The 8,529-nt window shown below is 43.7% G+C and overlaps 1 pseudogene across 1 annotated transcript; it reads left to right on the plus strand.

The window, feature by feature from the left end:
- Nucleotides 1-516: 516 nt before the first annotated feature.
- LOC307105427 (nuclear prelamin A recognition factor-like) lies at nt 517-7,228 on the plus strand (annotated as a pseudogene). The gene is made up of 3 exons: nt 517-667; nt 713-1,693; nt 7,135-7,228. The product of its transcript is annotated as a nuclear prelamin A recognition factor-like (transcript).
- The last annotated feature ends 1,301 nt before the right edge of the window (nt 7,229-8,529 follow it).

Genomic DNA, 8,529 nt, shown 5'->3' on the forward strand with positions numbered 1-8,529 from the left:
CGTAAGGACCCAACGGATGACTGGTCCATCCCCCAGTCCTCAGGCTCCATTGATCAGGGGATGGCTAACGGGGAAACCGGGTCTCTCAGGCTCCAATGAATCCATGGCAGCAGTGCCTGGTGAGTGGGTGGAAGGCGGACCACTTGGTCCCTCCCCCGGCCCACAGGCTCCCATTGATCAGGGGATGGCTAGCGGGGAACCTCCTGGCCCTCAGACTCCAATCAATCGGTGGAGGAGGCAGGGCGGAACTGGGAACTGGCTTCCTTAGTAGTCCGACAGGTACAATCTCCAGAGGACAGGCCAGGCACCAATGGAACAGCACCACCAGCACGATCTGACAGTGCTGCCGGCCTCCTGGAACTCAGCCTCGGGCACTGCGGCCACTTCCCCTCCCTAGACGCTCCTCAAGGAAGAAAGGACACCGCCAGCAGCGCCAGGGGCCACCAGCGGTGATTGGCTGCTCTCCCCGTGCTTCCTCCAGGTCACTTGAGCCAGCCCCTACCCGCCTCACTCCAGATGAAGTGTGATCACTACACATGGAAGGAATGTAGTAAAAAAACAAAAACCGATGACCAAGAGAATGCCGCAGTCAACGTCCGGAGTCTGGCCCATGAGAATGGAGAGATGGGAGAATTCTGTAAGCTGGCTGATGCCAAGATATTTCTGAGTGACTGACTGGCGTGTGATTGTTGTGTGACTGCAGAGGAAGGAGTCCAAGTTTCTCAACAGAACACCAACGAGGGCTGCTAAATTCAGCCTCAGTGTCACTGATGCATCCAGAAGGCTCTGTGCTTCCTCAAAAGCCTTGGGGTGCACTGTCTTTGACATGAAGATAGCTGCGGACATCAGCATCCTGGAGAGTCAGAAGGAATTTGTGCGTCGGTACTGCCAGCACCGTGAGGAAGAGCCCCGGCTACCCTTGCTGACCTCCGCCTGCCCCGGCTGGGACCGATATGCAGAGCGTGTGCTGGGTCACCCCATCACCCCCACCTCTGCACGGCCAAGTCTCCCCAGCAGATCCTGGGCTCTCTGGTGCAGGATTACTTTACCAGATGGCAGAACCTGTCCCCAGATAAGATTTTCCACGTCACTGTGGCCCCGTGTTATGACAAGAAACTGGAGGCCCTTTTAGAAGATGTTCCCACAGCTTTACATAGTTCACAGGGTGCTGACTGCGTGTTAACCTCAGGTGAAATTGTCCAGATAATGGAGCAAAGTGACCTTGACTCGAATGACGCTGCTGTGGACACTCTGTTTGGATAAATGAAAAGGAGGTGAGGCTCCACGAGGGTGCCAGCTCTGACGGTACCTGGTGCACATCTTCAGGCACATGGCCAAGGAGCTGTTCAATGAGGACGTGCGGGTGCTCACCTCCCGCACCCTGAGGAACAAAGACTTCCAGGAGGTCACCCTTGAAAGGGACGGAGAGGTTCTGCTATGCTTTGAGGCTGCTTATGGCTTTTGGAACATCCAGAAGTGGTCCTGAAGCTGTAGAGGGGCAAGTTCTCCTGCCACTTTGTGGAGGTCCTGGCCTGTGCCGGGGATGCCTAAGCGGCAGGGGCCAGGCCCAGGCAGAGGATGGGCGTGCAGACAGGGCACTGCTGCGGCAGATGGAAGGCATCCATGCTGCCATCCCGGTGTGGCCCCCGGAGATCAGCGCCCATGTGCAGGAGCTGTACCAGGAGTGGCTGGGGCGGGGCATGGGGATGACTCCCCCCAGGCCCAGGCGGCTCTGCACACTGCCTAGCAGGGCCCAGGCAGCCTGCCAGGACATCAAGTGGTAAAGGTCCAGCAGACGCCTGGCCTGCAGGCCACCTGAAGAGGGGTGTCAGACATGTGAAGGAAAGGCTTAGCATCTCTGTCATCGCTTTGGTTTTCAGAATTCCCTGCTCCCCATCTGTCAGCTCCCTCCCTCTGAGGGGCACTGTCGTCATCACATGGGTACAACTGGAATATTGTATCTCAAGAGGATTGCCCCAATGTATGTATCCTTTTATCTGCCGATGAAAAAATCCCAAAGAAAAAGAATAGAGACAGACTACTGACCTTTAGGCTTAAAAAAACCCCGTAAGTGTCCTGCGAAGAGCTGAGACTTGGTTCTGCCCACACACCTCAGAGAGATTGGATGAGGAAATGTCCCAGTTTGGCCCTGACTCTACCCACTTATGTTACTCTTGAAGGTGTCTTTGCCACAATGTGAATAAACTGCCACCTTTTGGAATAGGGGCTCATACGAAAGTCTGCATTCCCAACTTTCCTTGAAACAGATCTATGTTCTGCAGCTGAGGCCACCATCTGAGACCAGGTCCTGTCGACCAGGTCCTGCTGCTGGGAATCAGGGGGCACTGGAGTGGAGGCCCCCTCCCCCCGTGCCCTTTTACATTCAGGGATTGAGCTGAACTCGCTTTGGGGGAAGCCTGGCAAGGGTCACAGGTGTCACAGATAGAAGGATGGAGAATGGAGAGGCGGACATCCTGCTCGGTCCCTCCCTGGGTGGGGTCAGGCAGATGAAGGCCGGCCAGCCCACCCCACAATTGGGTGAGATAGCATCCTCTGTGTCCACCTCTTACCCCATGGGCTCGACCACTCCCCTCAGCTCAGGGCAGCCCTCTGCATTCCACGACAGCACACTCTGCCCTCACATGCTGCTCGCCCTAAGTGAGAAGGAAGAGAGCAGTTGGCTCACAGACAACTACACAGAAAGATAGGGCTCACAACTGGCGAGTGCATTGGTGGTGGCGGGAGCCTCTCCTACCTCCATGGCAGTGCTAAGGAGCAGTGAGCTGAGTGGTAAGGAGCAGTGAGCAGGCGGGCAGTAAGGAGTGAGGGGTCCCGGACTGCGAGAGGGATTTCCAACTGTCAGCTTAGGCCCGTTACCCATGGGGAACGGGCCTAAGCTGGCAGGCGGACATCCCCTGAGGGGTCCTGGACTGCAAGAGGGTGCAGGCCGGGCTGAGGGACCCCCCATCCCCCAGTGCATGAATTTTCATGCACCGGGCCTCTAGTTTATTCATAAGCAATGAATAAATAAATAAAACGGACTCCTAGTTGATATCTGACAAAGTATTTGGAATTTAAACCTGCCAGATCTCACATTTCAGGTTATTTCAGGGCCCTCATTATAGATATCAGGTAATATAATTTAAGTTGGATTATAGAGACAGATTTCCTTTATCAAGATTTAGTTAATCAAATGTCATATAACAAACATTCATTAACATTTTAAAAGTCATATTGAACATATGGATTTTATTCCCATAATCATGGCTTAAAGATATGAATGATTATATAAGCAAGTTGCCCAGTTGTTCTACTTCCATACTCTGCCAGTATTTTATTAACAGCCCTCAATTCTGTGAAGTACTTAACTGCATTGTAAGTGCAGGGGGCATGAAGAGTCCGATAAGAGCACAGCTTCTTCTGTTGGTTGCTATTAATCATGCTGATTTGGGACTCTCAGTGTGAATACAATTGGACATTAGTATTAACTTCTATAGATCTGTCTAGTGGCATGTTTGGAAGTGGAGGCTGCCTTGGGACCCAGGTATTTATGTAAGATGTGAAAAAACTTAGAGTATTAATTATTTGCTATTGTATAGAGTGTTGTGTATATTTTATCTAAATGTAAAATCATATACCTGCTATTTTTTAACCCAAATGAAACATCTACTTTTTTTAAATCCTCATGTAATTTTTAAGATGTGCCTAATAGTCACACACTGTGCTTCTCCAAAACACACTATATTTTTTTCTTGTCTTCTTTTTATGAATTTATTTAGGCAACACTGGTTAACAAAATTATACAAGTTTCAGATATACAATTCTACAGCACATCATCTGTACTCTGAATTGTGTCACCACCCAAGTCAAGTCTTTGTCCATTACCATTTATCCCCATTATATCCTCCTCCCTCTAGAAATCACAACACTCTTGTCCACTAAATATATATATAGTATGACTTTTAGAGAGAGAGGAAAGGCGAGGGAGAGAGAGAAGCATTGATGTGAGAATGAATCATCAATCAGCTGCCTCTTACATGCTCTCTACTGGGGAATCAAACCCCTATTCCTACATATGCCCTAACTGATAATTGAACTGCAAACCTTTCAGTGCATGGGAAGATGACCAACCAACTGAGCAACACTGGCCAGGACTCCCTATTTTTTTTTTTTAAGATGAGATACATTTCTCCTAAAAGGGCTTGCTATGGTTTTCTTCAAGCAAATTTTATCTTGAAAATCTCACGACTGAGAAAACTTTATTTTAAAAATGCACAAAATATGTTTCTAATAAAAATGTACCCCATAAATTTAACGTGCTTAACATAGTTATGGTAATCTCACTATTTTCACATTGTAATCAGGATTTAGTTGAATTGCATGCTATTTAACAGACTACACACCACCAGTTTTTAGTGGCAACACAGCTGGATTCATTTTTCAAGATGAAAGATCACCCACTATAAACTTGCACTGCTGGTGAGGCTGAAAAATACTCAGATGTAAGATTTAAATTGGCTACAAGGGTAGACATTTCTTTGCAACCCCTGGGTAGCATATTAAGCAAAACTGAAATATTTAATTTTAATTAGAATATTGAATTAGATTCTAAGTCAAATCTAGGACAGAGTTACAAAGGGAGCTGTCTCATTGTAGTTAAAAGTGCTAAAATGAATGTACTGCACTCCAAACAGAACATATATGGAATTTCAACTAGAAAGCAAAGATGGAAAGTGACTGATAACAGTTGCTAGAAATTACCCCATGGGCAGAAAAATATGAACAATTATAATGCTTCAAGAAGAATACAAATAGGCATTTGGATAATAACCTTCCCTATAAATGTAATTATAGAAGTTTTAATCTTGATATTAAAATAGTTTTTCTCAACTAACCTAAGTAACATAATCTCTATTATGGTTAATATCCTTGATTAGCACAAGAATCTAATTGTGTTGGACAGCTCTTATAATTCTTTCAAATCCTTCTGTTCCCTCATACTACATCTCCCACTGCTACAGCTCCAGCCAGCTTCAGAGCAACCCAGCAATTCTTTGCATTTGAACTAGAGCCATGTAACTTAGGCTTCTTTGAGACAGGAAAGTAAGTAGGATACCTGGGATTATACACTCAGGACTAACTAGGAAGTTCACAGCCATCTCTAAAGCCCCCGTCACCATTGTGGAATGGGGGCCAATGGTGCATCATTCTGAGATGCTCATTGAGTTACTCAGCAGGTTTCAGCAAACAGAGCACTGGCCTTAGAGCAGTTGGCAATCACCATAAAGCATCGTTGCACTGGTTCTTCATCCTTTCTTGTTTTACATCCTCTGCCACTAACTACTGCTTCCTGGAATGATTCTCTGAGTAAACTACTTCCATTCAAGCCTATATCACAGATTCAGAGACATAAGGTGAAACATATTTTAGAAAATAAGCAAGAAAATTGTTAAGTTTATAATTGCAACCATTACTGATTCTTAGAATTTGTGATTAAAACCTTTAAATGTCTAGGCAACAAGTATATTCTCTTTGAATAATCCAACTTTTACATTTATTACATTTATCCTATCTAATAAAAAGGGAATATGCTAATTGACCATCACATCCTCACAAAGATGGTAGCACCCACAGCCAATAATGAGGGAACATGCTAATGGACTGCCACACCCTCAAAGATGGGGGCGCCCATAGCCACAAGATGGCGGCACCCAGTCCCCTCAGCCCTGCCGGGGCGGCAGGCACACGGCACAGCCAGGCCCGCCCCCAGGTGGTTTCGGCTGCTCTGTGCACCTGCCTCCAGTCCCTTCAGCCCCTCAGCCCCCCAGCCACCCAGAGCCAGCCCGAGGCATAGACAAGCCTTGGATGGCGACTGACCAGCTGCCCAGGGCCACCCTGAGGTGCAGGCAAGCCTTGGATGGCAGCTGCCCAGCTGCCCAGGGCCTCCCGAGGCTCAGGTAACCAGGGCCGGCTGAGGCTTGTGCTGCCGGCAGTGGCAGCAGCAGAGGTGTGATGGGGGTGTCGCCTTCCCCTGATCACCGGGTCGCCTCCCACCCTTGAGGGCTCCTAGACTGTGAGAGGGGGCAGGCTGGGCTGAGGGACCCGTTCTAGTGCATGAATTTTCATGCACCAGGCCTCTAGTCTGTAAATAATTGTAGTTTTTTACATATTGGATGTAGTCACTGTTTACTATATAGTTATCGGCTTGAGGTAGTTTATATTCTTGGGAAAGTCATTGCAAATAGAAGATGGCTGTCAAAATTGAATTTCCACAGAATTAATGTGGAAAACTGGATATGCTGCAAAACTTTTCCTTTGCTTGATAAAAGTAAGAATAGTGGGGATGGATCTGAACTCTCCCAGTTGCATTGTGCTATTTCTGAAATCATAACCTATCCTTTCTGTTTTAATTGATTGTTGTTGCTGTGGTTGCTAATGCTTCTAAAGTTGCCAAGCAGACTTATAGGTGTACAGTTTTCATAGGTGACATATTCTGTTGTAGTGTTTATTGAGAAATGATAATACTCAAGGTACTGCAACATACACTATTTAAACATTTTATAACAGTGATATATGGAGATTTCCCCTTTATATTAAGAGAATACGAAAAAGGGAAGTTGACTAATGTAACCATTCCATATTGCTAGAAAATAGCTGGTTGAGATTCAAACTAATGTTTACTACTTCAAAAGCAAGAGAGCTTTTTTTGGTTCTTGCATAAGCTAGGTGTTGATCTATCAATTTCCATGATGCACATGATGTTTTAGAGCCATTTGTTCTTTTTGAAACTGGAGTCCTGGTTCAGAGATATCTTTCACAAGAGCTAGTAGAAGAATGTCCTATTCATATCTGGAAATTCTGGATCAACTGTGCAAAAATTGATAATTTGTTCCAATTTACATTGCTATTTTTAATACTACTCAAACTTAATATAAATATAAAAGTAGTAATGGTATCCTATATTTTACCAGAGACTTATAATCATGGGCCTTTGCTAATAGTTCCTATCAGTCTTACAGATAATTGCAATTTCAGATGCTGCCAGAAATCATGAAATATTTATTTAGTTTTATTTCTTTAAGTGAAGGCAGTTTGATAACGCCTAACTAACTTTGTGCCATTTTACTCTTCTAGAACTCAAATTCTCCCCAACGCACCTGGTTTGCCCTTAAACAGGGACTTAACCCAGAACCGGAAGGGCATCTCTGCCAAATGGCAAGGGCATTAGGCCAACTCAGTGAGCAAAATTACATTAATGGGAACAAAAAAGGGCCACAGTGTGTACTAGGAATGGAGGCTATTTTAAACAGAAAAATTGGCAGCTAAAAATGATAGTTTGTGGCAGACTAATTTAGAAAACAGAAAACTCTGAGGAGAAACTACTCAGATAGAGATAATCAACATAATACAAAACTTGGCCAAATCCCTGAGTTTGATAAAATTTGAACTATTAATATCATCTAAGCAACACGTTTCCCCACTTTTAAAGTTTATATTCTAATTAATTGAGTTATACATTCACCTCTGTATGATTCAGTTTACTTGTCATTTATCACTAAGTGATAATAGTACCTATTTAACAAAGTTGTTGAGAGAAATCCATATGTTAATGCATTTAGAGGCCTCAGTACAGTGCCTGGCGTATAATAAGGACTCCATAAGTGAAGTGTACACAGGCATATGTCCAAAGATGTTCAACATCGTCTATGAGAAAGAATAGTGCAAACATTAAGTGCTCAAAAATAATGAATTACTTATATCTTCTATGTATATACTGCAATGACATTAAAAACTTAAAATGGTAACATAAATATCTAATTTATTGAGTTAAAAATATGCCCCTTTTAAACTGTTAACTATATAAAGTAGGTTAGAAAATATCATTATAAAGATTTTTATTACTATAAAAATGTGTTTGTATATGTTTAAGAGTAGTTTTAAGATTACATATCAGTATTTTGAATCTGTGACTTATTTTAATTTAGCTAATGAGATAACTTTAGCTTCTTCATACCTGTCTCTTTCTCATCCTCTCTCTTCCTCTCTGTATTTATAAATGAGCATATGTTATCCTTAACCTTTTGCACTCGGATGTTGAATGTGACTCGACACGGTTAGCATTAGAATAAAGGAATCGAGAAAAAAGCAAGCAAGTACAAAGGGTTAAAATTACAAAATAGCTACGTGGGGTTTATTAAATTTAAAATTTTAAACTTAGTATTCTCAGTCTAATAACTAGCACAGGTATAAAAACCAGAATGATAAAAAGCATATACTATAAAATAGTACACAAAGATTTAATGTGTGGTATGTATTGACTAGGATAAAGTCCAATTAAGACTTTTTCTTTGTACAAGAAAGCATTATGGACAATATGTGAGTATAATATGTGAATATAGAGGGTAGGTGTATATGCACAGTGTGATGAGAAATCCAGTCAGAGAACTGAGCTAATAGCAGGCTTTCTGCACACGAGCAGAGGCCAAACTTCAACAGCTTTGGCATATAAAGCATTTTAGATGCTAAGAT

This window comes from Cnephaeus nilssonii, assembly GCF_951640355.1.
Source record: "Cnephaeus nilssonii genome assembly, chromosome: 9".
In the NCBI taxonomy this organism is placed as follows: domain Eukaryota; kingdom Metazoa; phylum Chordata; class Mammalia; order Chiroptera; family Vespertilionidae; genus Cnephaeus; species Cnephaeus nilssonii.